The sequence below is a fragment of the Miscanthus floridulus genome, chromosome 15 (assembly GCF_019320115.1).
Source record: "Miscanthus floridulus cultivar M001 chromosome 15, ASM1932011v1, whole genome shotgun sequence".
Lineage (NCBI taxonomy): Eukaryota > Viridiplantae > Streptophyta > Magnoliopsida > Poales > Poaceae > Miscanthus > Miscanthus floridulus.
Genome location: NC_089594.1, coordinates 76841109 through 76859896, shown reverse-complemented (window position 1 = coordinate 76859896; position 18788 = coordinate 76841109). Strand labels below are relative to the sequence as shown.

The window sequence follows — 18788 nt, the reverse complement described above, 5'->3', positions numbered from 1 at the left end:
TTTAATATAAATCGCCCGAACAGTTAGTGTGTAGCTGAGTCTTCAGCCCTAGCTAGCCCATAGTCCATAACGTCAAGCGCGGAGCCCGTGCACGTGTAGGAGGAACAGGCGTGACCAAGGAGCCGCTGCCGACCACCCATAACACAGAGGGCAGACGCTCGTGCACGTGTAAAGAGGAGTCGGAGACAGGGCCGTCTCTGGAGGCGTCCGAGCATCAACGTGACTGTTCGAGGGTTCGCCTTAGACTTAGTTGTATGTCATCTTTAAGATGGTATACATGAAAGAAAAACGTTTGGAGAGCGAACATAGAGAAAACAGCTCGGAGAAACATTATGGTGATATACGAAGATTGAAGAGTATTTAGAAAAATATTAAAGCGTCACTTAGCTTTAGATAGAACGTCTGGTCGGCGGCGTATGGCATTATCTGGTCGGTGTTGATGAAGTTGCCCGGCGCTCGAGCTTTCTGAACTGTCATCATGGCGGCAGTCGCTGTTGTCACGGTGCCATTCTTCGCGGCGATCATTATTGCGACGCGGTAGGTGGTCGGAGGAAGTAGTCCGGGCGACGTCGTCCTGATCGATGGAGTCGAGCAGGTCGGTGTTGTCGATCTACCTCCCTTTGTAGCGAGGAAGCGAACGACGGGTTGTCGGCGTGGCTGAAGACGATGCTGGTGTGGCTAGAGCCAGATCCAACGTGGTTGAAGCCATAGCTGATGCTGGTGAAGCAGTGGTCGACATAGATTGGATCTACGCCTCCTCCATGGTCATGGCGATGAAGTTGTCGGAACCAGTGGTCCAGGTGATCTGGCCGATGGTGAACGTGAGGCCGTTCGGCGTAGCCATGGAACCGGGGATGATGACCATCTTGTTCGTCTGAGGAGCAGAAATGCACACCCCCTACCTGGCGCGCTACTGTCGATGAAATATGGTCGATAGTCTACCTAGGGGTATGCCCAAGGTAGTAGATTATCGGCAGACAGGTGTGCAAGCTATGAACGAGATAGTGATGCAAGACAAACACGAGGTTTTATCTAGGTTTGGCTGCCGTGAAGGCGTAATACCTACGTCCTGCGTCTGATTGTATTGCTGTATATAAATGAGATGATCTGATAGATCCTATCCGCTAGGGGCCCCTACCTCTCCTTATATGCTCTGGAGGAGGTAGGGTTACAAGTAAAGTAGCCTATTTGGTACTATATAATGTCTTGCGGTGCACACCGAGCAGCGCCGTGCACGCCTTGATCTTGTGGGCTGGGCCACCTCTAATGGTGCGGCCCATGTCTTGTCTTGAGGATACCGGGGGCCGTACCCCCACAAGTACTTTCAGCCATGGCTTATCAGCCAAACAAGCCCAAACGAACAGGGCTATCTTACGGCATGTTTGGATCCATTAATACTAAAAAAATTAACTAGCTAATAGCCAATAGCTGCTAATGTTTAGCTAGCTATTTTTTAGTAGTGGTTGTTTGGATCACATGCCAATAGGTGGTTGGATTGTGGGTTGAAGGTGTATATAAACTATTAGCACATATTAGTAACTCCAAACCTGCTAATGGAATTAATAGTTAGTAGCTCTCCAGTTTATAATTAGCATGTTTGTTTGGATCCACTAGTACCAATTTTAGCTACTAATTTTTAGTTCTAGTGGATCAAACAGGCCCTTACTATATTCCCATATGGGATATTATATGCACAAAAATAATTTTTGGACTTCAGAGAGACAGAGACACCATCTTTTTTTTACTTATTAAAATAGGAGGGATGTGAGCTCGTACTGTGGTTTATTGCAAAAAGATTAAATACAAGTCTAAAAAACAAAATCACGAAACAAAAAAGTTTACAAAGAAGATAAGGAGAACTACATGTAAGCTTCTAGCCATAAGTCAATTGTAGGATGAAACTTGCTTCGACACCACCTTTCATTTTCAGGATGCAGCAACCACCTCTAAAAATAATTAAGAGGCCTAACTATCGGGGACCTCTAAACAAACTGCCTGAGGCTAGTTTAAAAAACTGCCTATGCAGTAGCTTATAGCTGTCGTACAAGTAAACGCACAACTTTTTCATAAGAAGTTAGATGGAGACAAATTTTTATGTAAAATTTATATACTCTACAAGATATATAACTATGTAATTGATAACCTTTTGACTTGAGATAGTTTAGAGACATAAATATTATAAGAGCAGGACAGGGAGAAAGCGTTTCTAGCTTGGCGTGGATGTGCTGCATTTTCACAGGCGAGAGGGGCAGTGGTGGAGTGGCCGTCTGGCATAGGAAGAGGGAAATTGTCGTAGAAATATACAACGGATGATATATATATATATATATATATATATATATATATATGGTGCATTTTATATACTCCCGGGAGTAGTTACTCTCATAATCAATTAATCACGTTGCATATATGTACATACTCATTTATCAGTTTGAGTATGTTGACATACTAATATTAAGATACTCTAGATCTTTACTATGTGAAAAAAAATTCAAAAGAGCACATATTTTTAATAAATTATGTAATACTATGATAATAGCATATAAAATAAGTATAACCATATACTCTAAGTATACATACATACCTGACATACATAGTACCCTAGATAGTCTAGTACGATGATATACTCTATGTACATACACTTGGTCGGGCCATATACGGCATAAATCTAGATATATACACATGGGAGTAACTACTCCCTGAGAGTAGGAAATAATTTTCATATATATATATATATATATATATATATATATAAGGTGCAGATTAAATAGCTCTGAAGAACATACTTGGCATACCTCTCACGGACAGATAAATTTAACAGTCGATTTGATACGTAACTTCGAGTTACTATTCATAGCACTATTCAAATTCGCGGTAACTATTCAAATTCGGGATATGAACGGTGCACGAGAGTGGCTCAACCACTTTACTGTTCAAGGCACGAGGCCTCTGCAAGTATGGCGTGACGTCGCTTTCACGCGCGAATATTTTATGGATGCTGGATGAGTGAACGAGTGATTAGCGAATATAAATATTGATATGTCGCTTTCGCAATTAGTTAAGCTAGTGCTTAGTGAATATGAGTATACGGATTAATATTTCTAAGGATCTTTTGCAGGCTAGCGAGACCAACAGTTCAGCCGGTCGTGCGACTATGCTTGTAACAGTCGTACTCGGTACTCACCGTATGCATCACTGGCTCGCTTCAGAACCAGGCTAGCCTGGTCTACTCCCTCGCTATCCCCAGCCACGCACACACAGGACTCAGGCTCTATCGTCTACCCAGGCAGTTCCACCCGAAGGGAACACTTCTCTGCGCACACAGGGTTCTCTACAAACACCGCTACCAGGGCTAACACGAGAACAACATACGTAGAGGATTCTCCTCTAGGGTCCCTAGCATAGAGACATCGCCCCATATGAACGAGCTTGAAGGAAGGCAGGGATTCAAACAGGAAAGCTTAATTCATTTCCACAGAGCAAGCTTACATACGGCTTTCCCTTTCGGGAAACCCCAAGCACTTAGCACATACCTTAGGGATTATCTTACAAGCGCAGGAAGATCATGGGGACCTCCTTTATTCTCTAATTTATAAAGGTGGAGTGATACAGTGGTGATGGGTGATTACTACTAATGGTGGATGATTCTCAGAGTGCTTCTGAGATCATGTCTTCTTGGTGTACGTGTGTGAGTGGAGAGTTGGTGGAGTGGGTGGTGGATAGAGTGAGTGTTTGAGGCTTCGGTGATTGTATTTGATGATTTTCTGATTGAGCTTTCGATGCTGAATCAATGCGCCCTGCGTTCCGCTTTATAGCACGAAGGGAGTGTCCTTCATGCTTATCGTCTGAAGGAGCGAGCCTTATTGTCTGACGGAGCCTTCGAGGAGAAGTCTTCAATTATCTCTTCTTACTATTGCCTGGACAGCTGGACGGAGAATAATTGTCCTAGCTACAGTAGAGTGACTGTATATTCCTTGTGCGCTGTCCTCCATCGCGCACTATAGTATCCTTCTAGATATTCTTTGGTATAGTCTTCCACGCCCGAATGATTGATGTTGCAAACATCAAATCAAGGATAGGCATGTAGTATTCAATCACGGCTGTAGTTGTCTCTTCTCCCATCCAAATTGTTGATAACACCTTATCAACATAGGAAATATATTTCTTGTATAGATATATTGATATTGAACTGAGTCTATATTGACTCTTCAATATTTTCTTCATTGTCCACTTCTTCAGGTTGCCATATTTTATACCAGGACAACAATTTACGATATTCTTTTCGTAATTGACATTCTTTGCCATAACTAGGCTTTATTAGCCTACCAACTTCTCTCTGTATTATACTATATCTTCCATAGTATTCTCGTAAGAATACTTTTATTATTTTATTTTGATACATCATATAATATTCAGAAGCAAATTTGGTATTTCTCTCTAATTCTTTTGCTTCACTAAAAATTCTGCAATTATCATGGTTTGTATCTTTTATGAACAACTCTTCATAAGTTTGCCATGAGTCTGAAGTCCATGTAGTAGGAAATTTGTATGATCCCTTTGTAATATATATATCATGGCATGCTGGTTTTATTGGTTGTGTAAATTTTGGTGGATTAGAACAAAACTTAATTTTGTATTTTCCTTGAATACATGCTAATTTCTTACAAGCTTCTTTGATAGCTATTCTAAGTTTTGATTGGAAAATTTCTTCAAGTGTACCATATATATCATGGACTAATCCATGATCAATAATAGTTTGTAGGGAGATATCATCTCCAATATTTCTTTGTATACTTCTGAAATATTTTAAATTTATATCAGCCCTCAATATTAAGAATCTTTGATGAGGCTTAACCATTAATTTATCATCGAGATGAAGTAAAGGAAAAGTATTTGCATTCACAATTATTCCTAGATGTCTTTCTTTACCTTGGTATAATTTCATAAAATATTTTTGTATATCATGAAAGGTTTTGTAATGCCTTTCAGCATATTTCTTCCAAATTATATCTTTAACATCACGAGTAAAGTATGACAAAGTTTGTTCAGTCTTAAAACTTAATCTAGGAATGAGAAACTCTTGTGGAATATTGTTTAAATATTTGTTTCTTTTTTCCTCTAGAATTACTTCTTTTTCTGATTGCACTTTATTTTCCTCATATGGTATTTTAGTTTTTGAATCATTTTTCATATCACTTTGTTGTTTTAGACATGACATACAAGCTTGTCTTAAACATAGTCTACATGTTGCTCTTTTTGCCGGATCTTCATAATATATGCAAAATACACATTTTATATTAGAATCACCTTGTTTATGATCCCACTTGTGTTCGCAATTTCTTTGATCCATCATTTCTATCTTTAATCCTGCTAACTCATCAATTAAGTCTAGCTCTTCATCACTTGATTCTTTTTCTTCATCATATTCTATTTCATCTGTCTCTATAATTGAGTATATCGATTCATCATCCATTATATCATCATCACAGACTAAAATATTTTCATTCACACTATCTATTATTTGAACCTTTTCTTGTTCTTCTTGCTTATTGGAATACCTTTTCTTGTCTTTGTTAGGATAAATTTTGCTTAAGTGATTTGGCGAGTTGCAAATAAAGCATCTACATGAACTATCATAATTTTTTCTAGGATTATATCTTCTTACATTCCTTTTATGGAGGAATGGAGCTCTATTATCTGATCTTCTAAGAAAATAATGTCTCTTTGTCCTTACATTTCCTTTATAATTCTTAGGATATTTGATCTCTCTTCTCCATATGTTAATGGTATTTGGACTATTTTATTGCAAAAATTATAATCCGATTGCTTCATTGATCTTTGGGCTTGTATGTTCGTGCATATTTTTCTTAACTGTTTGAAAACGAATGTTATAGCCTGAGAAATATTATATTCTTTACCAATAGTTTCTTTTTTATATTCTTCAAATATCATAGACCATAAAGGATCTGGTAATTTATTGAAATATCTTTCAACTATACCTTGATTATAGCCTTGCTTAGAAGTCGTAGCATTATACAAATAGTGTTGAGAAAATTCTTTTATTCCTTTCCAGCTTGTTACTGATAATTTTTCTATTTCTTTTAATCTTTCATTCTGTAAAATAGTAAATCCTAATTTAGGATCTTCTCCTACTACTATGCTTGATATAATATTTGCAAAATTATATGGATTACTACCAGCCATTTTTAATTGGGCATAATGGCTAGGGAAAGCTTCTACCCATTGTTCCCATAAGACTTTGACTGATTCACCTAAAAATGTTTCTAAATATGTAATCATATCTTCTACTCTATTTTCAATATTATTCTGATTTTGTATATACTTTTGGACTATCAATCCTTTCCATATGCTAATTATATTTGACCAATCTATAGGATCATGTGCTGCTAAATTTAATATGGCACCATCGCTTCTATAATTCTGAAATTGTACCTTCTTTTCAAATTCTCTTCTTTTTGAACCCATATGCTTATATTGTCCAGGTATATATCTATATGCAGGCTCTTCTTTTTCTGGTGGCCAAGTTCCTGGTTTTCTAGTTGGTCTCTCACTTTCTCCTTCTATCTTTATTTCAGGTCCTCGTCTTCTTTTTGATGTACTTGGATCTATTTCCATTGCTTCTATGGCATTATTTTTATGCAACTCTTTATTTTCTAAGGAGTTTATGAGAGTTATTGTGTTGTTACTGCATATCTCAATTGCTTCTTCATCCTCTTCTTCATAGCTTTCTAGTAATAACTTATTATTAATTTCCCATTGCTCTTCTTCGCTTATATCATTCTCTTCTATGTCTTTTATCTTATCCTTGCTATGTTCTATTTCTGTTTGGGCTTCCCTTACCCTGTTATCTATTTGTTTTGACACAAATTCATTTTTCTTTATTGGAATGCTAAATTTCTTAGCATTTAACTCTCTATCTTTCTTGATGTTATTAAGTCTGCATATTTCTCGTCTAAAGTAGAGTTCCTTTTCTCTTATAGAAGCCCATTGACATATCATAGAGATTTTGTATTCGTCATGAATTTTGCTTAACTTTTGCTCATAATGTTTTGTTTCATTATCTATGTCTAATTTTTCCATAAATTCACATATGATATGCCTTCTTTCTTCTAATTTTGCCTCTGAACTGGATGCTTCTAAATCATCTAGACTTTGTTCTTTATAATCTACAAACCTAATACTAGTCAACCCTCTAGTATTTTCATAGCTTATGTAATCTTTAGGTTGTTTTAAAATTTTTGGCTCTATTAATGAGCTTATATTCCATTCTTCTCCTTCTCTTTCTTCAGAACTTATTTTCAGGGGACTCATAAATTTTATTCCTTTAGATTGCATACTTTCTACAACATTGTTCACATTTACCTTATATCTGGTTCCACTTCTGTTGGTTAACCTTCCTATAAATTCTATGCTTACTAATAGATTCGTTCCTTTAAATTCTTCATATCCTTTAGTCTGAAATCCAAATGCCATCTTATCTATAAATGCTTTTACTGGCATTATTAAATCTAGAGCTATATATGTTATTAACATATTTTTATTCATATCACCTTCTAGAAATCCTAATGCTGCTTTATTTATTGAATCCCATCTTTTGTCCAATAGAGTTATTAAGACCTTTGTTCCTAATTTTTTCCTAGTCATACCTTTAATTCCAATGATATACATTCCTTGATGTATATATTTATACCCTGAATATTTTAAAGCATTCTCAAATTGTTTACTAACAACTCTTAGCAGAACTGGTTTTGCCAATACGCTTAATTCTACTTCTCTAGATATTCTATATAATCAATTTTTATTTTCAAACCAACCCATTTGATATATTTGTTGAGGCCTTATTTTTCTTAAAGTATCTTTCTGATATCTTTCAAGATCTCTATTTACGTCTATCATTTCTTCTAAGGTTTCAGTATCATCACATCCTCCTTTTAGTTTATCTTTAAAACCTAGAGGTCTATTGTCTTTATTAACTAATTGGAGTGACTTGTCTCTGCTAGAGAGGCTCTTAGATACTTCCATCTTTCTGAATTTCAAGATCTAGTGGACTCAACTATTCTTGCTGATGACAACACAATTTCCTTCTTATGCTCAACAATATTATCAGTCTTCTTATATAGATAGGTTATATCTTTAATATAATCACTATTCTAGCTAATTCTTCCTAGAGAAACTTTACTCTCTTCTAAAATTTGTAAAGCTAATTCTAATTTATTATTGGTAGCTAAATATTGCTCTTCAAGGTGCTTATGTTCTTTTTGTAGTCTATCAAATTTTAATTCTAGATCGTCTTGCCTCTTTCCCCAAGATATGTAAAAGCTATGTATCAAATCGACTATTAAATTTATCTGTCCGTGAGAGGTATGCCAAGTATGTTCTTCAGAGCTATTTAATCTGCACCTTATATTTATATTGTCTTTAGTAGTGACTGTCTTTCCTATATTCACTTCCAAATTTAAATAATGTAACTTTTCAATCTTCAACAGATTATAGTAAATCTCTTAAATTCAAAATATAATAACTAGGCTCTGATACCACTAGGATGGGGGGTACGTTCTATCGAGCTAGAACTCGAACAGATTCAAAATTCGAATTCTGAAATCTCAAGTACTATTCATAGCACTATTCAAATTTGGCGTTCACTATTCAAATTTGTGGTTACTATTCAAATTCGTGATATGAACAGTGCACGAGAGTAGCTCAACCACTTTACTATTCAAGGCACGAGGCCTCTGCAAGTATGGCGTGACGTCGCTTTCACGCGCAAATATTTTATGGACGCTGGATGGGTGAGCGAGTGATTAGTGAATATAAATATTGATATGTCGCTTTCGCGATTAGTTAAGCTAGTGCTTAGTGAATATGTGTATGCGGATTAATATTTCTAAGGATCTTTTGTAGGCTAGCGAGACCAACAGTTCAGCCGGTCTTGCGACTATGCTTGTGATAGTTCTACTTGGTACTCACCGTATGCATCACTGGCTCGCTTCAGAACCAGGCTAGCCCGGTCTACTCCCTCGCTATCCCCAGCCATGCACACATAGGACTCAGGCTCTGTCGTCTCCCTAGGCAGTTCCACCCGAAGGGAACACTTCTCTGTGCACATAGGGTTCTCTACAAATGCCGCTACCAGGGCTAACATAAGAACAACACACGCAGAGGATTCTCCTCTAGGGTCCCTAGCATAGGGACATCGCCCCATATGAACGAGCTTAAAGGAAGGCAGTGATTCAAATAGGAAAGCTTAATTCGTTTCCATAGAGCAAGCTTACATACGGCTTTCCCTTTTGGGAAACTCCAAGCACTTAGCACAAACCTTAAGGATTACTTTACAAGCGTAGGAAGATCACGGGGACCTCCTTTATTCTCTAATTTACAAAGGTGGAGTGATACAGTGGTGATGGGTGATTACTACTAATGGTGGATGATTCTCAGAGTGCTTCTAAGATCATGTCTTCATGGTGTATGTGTGAGTGGAGAGTTGGTGGAGTGGGTGGTGGTTGAGAGGGTATGTTCTATCGAGAACTCGGACGGATTCAAAATTCGAATTCTAAGATCTCGAGTTATTATTCATAGCACTATTCAAATTCGGCATTCACTATTTAAATTTGTGGTTACTATTCAAATTCGGGATATGAACAATACACGAGAGTGGCTCAACCACTTTACTGTTCAAGGCACGAGGCCTCTACAAGTACGGCGTGGCGTCGCTTTCACGCACGAATATTTTATGGATGCTGGATGAGTGAGCCAGTGATTAGTGAATATAAATATTGATATGTCGCTTTTGTGATTAGTTAAGCTAGTGCTTAGTGAATATGCGTATGCGGATGATTATTTCTAAGGATCTTTTGTAGGCTGGAGAGACCAACAGTTCAGCCGGTCGTGCGACTATGCTTGTAAAAGTCCTACTCGGTACTCACCATATGCATCACTGGCTCGCTTCAGAACCAAGCTAGCCCGGTCTACTCCCTCGCTATCCCTAGCCACGCACACATAGGACTCAAGCTCTATCGTCTCCCCCAGACAGTTCCACCCGAAGGGAATACTTCTCTGCGCACACAGGGTTCTCTACAAATGCTGCTACCAGGGCTAACACGAGAACAACACACGTAGAGGATTCTCCTCTAGGGTCCCTAGCATAGAGACATCACCCCATATGAATGAGCTTAAAGGAAGGCAGGGATTCAAATAGGAAAACTTAATTTATTTCCACAGAGCAAGCTTACATACGGCTTTCCCTTTCAGGAAACCCCAAGCACTTAGCACAAAACTTAGGGATTACCTTACAAGTGCAGGAAGATCACGGGGATCTCCTTTATTCTCTAATTTACAAAGGTCGAGTGATACAGTGGTAATGGGTGATTACTACTAACTGTGAACTCTTTAAATCCTAGATATAATCTAAAAGCATTTATTGCATTTATAACAGCTAAAATTTCCCTATCCGTATTGTTTATTGCTTTTAGCTTGTATTTTCCTAAAGCATACCTACATATTTGTTCTTCTAGCTTTGGAGAGTACTTGTGTGGTTTTTGCTTTAATATTTCACTCCATCCTAACTTAGATGCATCTGTCTCTATAATGAAATAATTATCATCTAAAGGTAACTCTAGGGGTTTTAAATCTTTAACCTTTTCTTTAATAGTTCTTACTAACTTTATATCTTCAGAATTAAAATGTTTTTGCCCATTTTTTCTTAATTTTGCATACAATGGACCAGCTAACTTAGCTAAATTTTCAATATAATTTCTAGCATAATTGACTATTCCTAAGAATTGCTACAGGGTTTTCTTATCATTCATGACATCTGGAAATTCTAAGATTTTCTTTGCAATATGATCTTGTAAATAGATTTTTCCCTCCTATTTCATGACCTATTTTATCTTTTCCTTACATATCTCCATTTTCCTTTTAGACAATATTAACCCATGTTGTTCTACCTTTCTAAAGAAGGTTTCTAGATGAGCTATATGCTCTTTATAGGATTTTGAGAAAACTAATAAGTCATCAATATAAACTAATATAAATTCTTGATTTTCATTAAAAATATTTTGCATTTTTCTTTGAAATAAAGCAGGGGCATTTTTTAATCCTTAGGGCATTACTAGCCAATCAAAATGACCTTGAGGACATGTGAAAGCAGTCCATTCTATTGATTCTTCTGCCATTTTTACTTGCCAAAACCTAGCTTTTAAATCAAATTTTGAGAAATATTTACTACCTTGTAATCTATTTATCCATTCTTGCTTATTTAGGATATTATAAGCATCATCTATGGTATTATCATTTAGTCTTTTATAATTAATAATCATTCTTGACTTTCCTTTGGCTATTTCAGCATGATTTCTAACTATAAATGAAGCTGATCTATGAGGACTTCGACTTTCTCTTATAGCTCCTAATTTTAGTAATTCTTCAATATGCATCTTAAATTCTTCTATATCTTTAGGTGTTGCTTCTATAGGACTTGTCTTAATTATATAGTCAGGATTTATTATGTTAATTTTACATAATATACCATTCTTGTCCCAATGCTTCATTGGTATTTCTTCGATTATCTGAATATCTTCCAATCTTGTTATAATTTTATCTATATCATTTTTAGATTTTATATCTCTATACTAATTTGGTGCTAATGATTGAAGACTCATCCATTCTATGCATGAGTTTGCTATATGAAACTCTTCTATATTTTCACCTAGCTCTTCATCTATATGATTTTTAGGGACCTTTTCATCAGATCCTTGGAGTTCTAGGTTGGTCTTTCCTAAAGTAGAATTTATAGTCTTTCGTACTTCTGTTATATATGGAATGTTGTCTTGATAAGGAATAAATGTTATACCTTGCTCATGTATGATAGTTGTTTGTAAAGAGAATTATAGAAATCTTAATCCTAATATCATATCATCATGTATCATAGATAGATCTCTTATTGTAATTTCATCCATTATATATTTTGTGTTATTTATTTGTACTTCAACATCATAAGCTAGTTGATTATGAACCTTTTTTATCCCAGTCATATCAGTAGATATTTCTGCTTTATCTTGATCTATTGTATGAACTATTTTTGGACACTTTACAAAATATTTATCATGTATAATATTTTTTGTACAACCGGTGTCTACTAACGCTAATATTTTATAAGAGATATTAGGTATTAATTTTACTTTTATAGGTATTCTTATTCCTATAATTTCTTTAAATGGTAATCTTACTATATATTTGCTACCAAAGTTTATTATTGTGTCTTTTAATTGTATCGCTTTATCATTATTTCTATTTATCATTGCTTGATCCTTTAACTCAGTAAGACCTCTATGATTATCTTCTATCTTATTGGCCTCATTGAGTTCTATTTTACTCTTTAGCTCTTCTAATTCTGCTTCTAAGCTATTTATTCTGTTCTCTAAATTTCTGACTCTACTTGCTAATAATTTATCATCTGATTCTAGTTCTACTTCTTGTCTCCATTTTTGGTTAGTAATTCTTAGACATGAAGCCCATGCTTGCTTTAAACATTTAATACATGTAAGTCTATTTTCTTGACTAGGGTAGAATATACAAAAAGCACATTTTATATTATAATCATATCTTCCTTTTATCCAATCATGTTCACAGTCTTCTTGATTCATTAATTCTATTTTTGTTTCTTTTGAACTATTAATATCTTCAGATATTATATCTAAGCCTTCTATAGCATTATCAAGATTGAGTAACTCTTCATCATCTAAAGAGTCTATAAAATCTTGGTAACTCTGAGCATTATTTTCTTCTTCTTCATAACTTTCTAATAGAAACTTATTATTAATCTCCCATTGCTCTTCTTCACTGGTAATGTATTCAATATTATTTGTCTGCACAACTTCTTTAACTTTATGAGTCTCTTTGTCTTTAGTTTTTAACTCATCTTCCTGTTTCTTTATCACAACAGGTGTTGTAAAATATTTATACTTTAGTTCTCTATCTTTCTTGATATTATTAAGTCTACATATTTCTCATCTAAAGTAGAGTCATTTTCTCTTATGGCAGACCATTCACATATCATAGAAGTATTATATTCTTTAGGGATCTTACTTAACTTTTTCTCATACTATTGAATCTGACTGTCTAAATCTTCCATTATTAGTAAAGTATTTGCTAATCGTTATACTGGCGACTTGTTTAAACTTGGCAATATAATTAAATCCCTTAAATTCAAAATATAATAACTAGGCTCTGATACCACTAGGATCGGGGGGTATGTTCTATCGAGAACTCGAACGGATTCGAAATTCGAATTCTAAGATCTCGAATTACTATTTATAGCACTATTTAAATTCAACGTTCTCTATTCAAATTCACGGTTACTATTCAAATTCGGGATATGAACAGTGTGTGAGAGTGGCTCAACCACTTTACTGTTCAAGGCATGAGGCCTCTGCAAGTATGGCGTGGCGTCGCTTTCACGCACGAATATTTTATGGATGCTGGATGAGTGAGCCAGTGATTAGTGAATATAAATATTGATATGTCGCTTTTGCGATTAGTTAAGCTAGTGCTTAGTGAATATGCGTATGCGGATGATTATTTCTAAGGATCTTTTGTAGGCTGGCGAGACCAACAGTTCAACCGGTCGTGCGACTATGCTTATGACAGTCCTACTCGGTACTCACCGTATGCATCACTGGCTCGCTTCAGAACGAGGCAGGCTCGGTCTACTCCCTCGCTATCCCCAGCCACGCACACATAGGACTCATGCTCTATCGTCTCCCCAAGCAGTTCCACCTGAAGGGAACACTTCTCTGCGCACACAAGGTTCTCTACAAACGCCGTTACCTGGGCTAACACGAGAACAACACACGCAGAGGATTCTCCTCTAGGGTCCCTAGCATAGAAACATCACCCCATATGAACGAGCTTAAAGGAAGGCAGGGATTCAAACAGGAAAGCTTAATTCATTTCCACAGAGCAAGCTTACATACGGCTTTTCCTTTCGAGAAACCCCAAGCACTTAGCACAAACCTTAGGGATTACCTTACAAGCGCAGAAAGATCACGGGGACCTCCTTTATTCTCTAATTTACAAAGGTGGAGTGATATAGTGGTGATGGGTGATTACTACTAATGGTGGATGATTCTCAGAGTGCTTCTGAGATCATGTCTTTATGGTGTATGTGTGAGTGGAGAGTTGGTGGAGAGGGTGGTGGATGAGAGTGAGTGTCTGAGGCTTCAGTGATTGTCTTCGATGATTTTCTGATTGAGCTTTCGATGCTGAATGAATGCGCCCAGCGTCCCGCTTTATAGCACAAAGGGAGTGTCCTTCATGCTTATCGTCTAAAGGAGCGAGCCTTATCGTCTGAAGGAGCCTTCGAGGCAAAGTCTTCAATTATCCCTTCTTACTGTTGCCTAGACAGCTGGATGGAGAATAATTGTCCTGGCTACAGTAGAGTGACTGTATATTCCTTTTGCGCTGTCCTCCATCGCGCATGGTAATATCCTTCTGGATATTCTTTGGTAGAAGGATATTCTTTGGTATGGTCTTCTACGCCCGAAAGATTGATGTTGCAAATATCAAATCAAGGATAAGCATGTAGTATTCAATCATGACTATAGTTATCTCTTCCCCTAGCCAAATTGTGACCGGCTGAACTATTGGTCTCGCCAGCCTACAAAAGATCCTTAGAAATAATCATCCGCATACGTATATTCACTAAGCACTAGCTTAACTAATCGCGAAAGCGACATATCAATATTTATATTCACTAATCACTCGCTCACTCATCCAGCGTCCATAAAATATTCACGCGTAAAAGCGACGCCACGCCATACTTGCAGAGGCCTCGTGCCTTGAACAGTAAAGTGGTTGAGCCACTCTCGTGCACTGTTCATATCCCGAATTTGAATAATAACCGCGAATTTGAATAGTGAACGCCGAATTTGAATAGTGCTATGAATAGTAACTCAAGATCTTAGAATTTGAATTTTGAATCCGTCTGTGTTCTCGATTGAACGTACCCCCGATCCTAGTGGTATTAGAGCATGGTTATTATATTTTGAATTTATGAGATTTACTATAATCTGTTGAAGATTGAAAAGTTATATTATTTAAATTTGAAAGTGAATATAGGAAAGACAGTCACTACTAAAGACAATATAAATATAAGGTGCAGATTAAATAGCTCTGAAGAACATACTTGGCATACCTCTCACGGATAGATAAATTTAATAGTCGATTTGATACATAGCTTTTACATATCTTGGGGAAAGAGGCAAGACGATCTAGAATTAAAATTTGATAGACTGCAAAAAGAACATAAGCACCTTGAAGAGCAATATTTAGCTACCAATAATAAATTAGAATTAGCTTTACAAATTTTAGAAGAGAGTAAAGTTTCTCTAGGAAGAATTAGCTAGAATAGTGATTATATTAAAGATATAACCTATCTATATAAGAAGACTGATAATATTGTTGAGCATAACAAAGAAATTGTGTTGTCATCAGTAGGAATAGTTGAGTCCACTAGATCTTTAAATTCAGAAAGATGGAAGTATCTAAGAGCCTCTCTAGAAGAGACAAGTCACTCCAATTAGTTAATAAAGACAATAGACCTCTAGGTTTTAAAGATAAACTAAAAGGAGCATGTGATGATACTGAAACCTTAGAAGAAATGATAGACGTAGATAGAGATCTTGAAAGATATCAGAAAGATACTTTAAGAAAAATAAGGCCTCAACAAATATATCAAATGGGTTGGTTTGAAAATAAAAATTGATTATATAGAATATCTAGAGAAGTAGAATTAAGCGTATTGGTAGAACCAGTTCTGCTAAGAATTGTTAGTAAACAATTTGAGAATACTTTAAAATATTCAGGGTATAAATATATACATCAAGGAATGTATATCATTGGAATTAAAGGTATGACCAGGAAAAAATTAGGAACAAAGGTCTTAATAACTCTATTGGACGAAAGATGAGATTCAATAAATAAAGCAGCATTAGGATTTCTAGAAGGTGATATGAATGAAAATATGTTAATAACATATATAACACCAGATTTAATAATGCTAGTAAAAGAATTTATAGATAAGATGGCATTTGGATTCCAGACTAAAGGATATGAAGAATTTAAAGGAACGAATCTATTAGTAAGCATAGAATTTATAGGAAGGTTAACCAACAGAAGTGGAACCAGATATAAGGTAAATGTGAACAATGTTGTAGAAAGTATGTAATCTAAAGGAATAAAATTTATGAGTCCCCTGAAAATAAGTTCTGAAGAAAGAGCAGGAGAAGAATAGAATATAAGCTCATTAATAGAGCCAAAAATTTTAAAACAACCTAAAGATTATATAAGCTATGAAAATAATAGAGGGTTGACTAGTATTAGGTTTGTAGATTATAAAGAACAAAGTCTAGATGATTTAGAAGCATCCAGTTCAGAGGCAAAATTAGAAGAAAGAAGGCATAGCATATGTGAATTTATGCAAAAGTTAGACATAGACAATGAAATAAAACATTATGAGCAAAAGTTAAGCAAAATTCATGACGAATACAAAACATCTATGATATGTCAATGGGCTGCTATAAGAGAAAAGGAACTCTACTTTAGGCGAGAAATGTGCAGACTTAATAACATCAAGAAAGAGAGTTAAATGCTAAGAAATTTAGCATTCCAATAAAGAAAAATGAATTTGTGTCAAAACAAATAGATAACATGGTAAGGGAAGCCCAAAAAGAAATAGAACATAGCAAGGATAAGATAAAAGACATAGAAGAGAATGATATAAGCGAAGAAGAGCAATGGGAAATTAATAATAAGTTGTTACTAGAAAGCTATGAAGAAGAGGATGAAGAAGCAATTGAGATATGCAGTAACAACACAATAACTCTCATAAACTCCTTAGAAAATAAAGAGTTGCATAAAAATAATGCCATAGAAGCAATGGAAATAGATCCAAGTACATCAAAAAGAAGACGAGGACCTAAAATAAAGATAGAAGGAGAAAGTGAGAGACCAACTAGAAAACCAAGAACTTGGCCACCAGAAAAAGAAGAGCCTGCATATAGATATATACCTGGACAATATAAGCATATGGGTTCAAAAAGAAGAGAATTTGAAAAGAAGGTACAATTTTAGAATTATAGAAGCGATGGTGCCATATTAAATTTAGCAGCACATGATCCTATAGATTGGTCAAATATAATTAGCATATGGAAAGGATTGATAGTCCAAAAGTATATACAAAATCAGAATAATATTGAAAATAGAGTAGAAGATATGATTACATATTTAGAAACATTTTTAGGTGAATCAGTCAAAGTCTTATGGGAACAATGGGTAGAAGCTTTCCCTAGCCATTATGCCCAATTAAAAATGGCTGGTAGTAATCCATATAATTTTGCAAATATTATATCAAGCATAGTAGTAGGAGAAGATCCTAAATTAGGATTTACTATTTTACAGAATGAAAGATTAAAAGAAATAGAAAAATTATCAGTAACAAGCTGGAAAGGAATAAAAGAATTTTCTCAACACTATTTGTATAATGCTACGACTTCTAAGCAAGGCTATAATCAAGGTATAGTTGAAAGATATTTCAATAAATTACCAGATCCTTTATGGTCTATGATATTTGAAGAATATAAAAAAGAAACTATTGGTAAAGAATATAATATTTCTCAGGCTATAACATTCGTTTTCAAACAGTTAAGAAAAATATGCACGAACATACAAGCCCAAAGATCAATGAAGCAATCGGATTATAATTTTTGCAATAAAATAGTCCAAATACCATTAACATATGGAGAAGAGAGATCAAATATCCTAAGAATTATAAAGGAAATGTAAGGACAAAGAGACATTATTTTCTTAGAAGATCAGATAATAGAGCTCCATTCCTCCATAAAAGGAATGTAAGAAGATATAATCCTAGAAAAAATTATGATAGTTCATGTAGATGCTTTATTTGCAACTCGCCAAATCACTTAAGCAAAATTTATCCTAACAAAGACAAGAAAAGGTATTCCAATAAGCAAGAAGAACAAGAAAAGGTTCAAATAATAGATAGTGTGAATGAAAATATTTTAGTCTGTGATGATGATATAATGGATGATGAATCGATATACTCAATTATAGAGACAGATGAAATAGAATATGATGAAGAAAAAGAATCAAGTGATGAAGAGCTAGACTTAATTGATGAGTTAGCAGGATTAAAGATAGAAATGATGGATCAAAGAAATTGCGAACACAAGTGGGATCATAAACAGGTGATTCTAATATAAAATGTGTATTTTGCATATATTATGAAGATCTGGCAAAAAGAGCAACATGTAGACTATGTTTAAGACAAGCTTGTATGTCATGTCTAAAACAACAAAGTGATATGAAAAATGATTCAAAAACTAAATACCATATGAGGAAAATAAAGTGCAATCAGAAAAAGAAGTAATTCTAGAGGAAAAAAGAAACAAATATTTAAACAATATTCCACAAGAGTTTCTCATTCCTAGATTAAGTTTTAAGACTGAACAAACTTTGTCATACTTTACTCGTGATGTTAAAGATATAATTTGGAAGAAATATGTTGAAAGGCATTACAAAACCTTTCATGATATACAAAAATACTTTATGAAATTATACCAAGATAAAGAAAGACATCTACGAATAATTGTGAATGCAAATACATTTCCTTTACTTCATCTCGATGATAAATTAATGGTTAAGCCTCATCAAAGATTCTTAATATTGAGGGCTGATATAAATTTAAAATATTTCAA

At 35.2% G+C, this 18788-nt stretch overlaps 1 pseudogene; it reads left to right on the top strand.

The window, feature by feature from the left end:
• The first annotated feature begins 16722 nt into the window (after nt 1-16722).
• Nucleotides 16723-18460, top strand: LOC136507714 (uncharacterized; annotated as a pseudogene).
• The last annotated feature ends 328 nt before the right edge of the window (nt 18461-18788 follow it).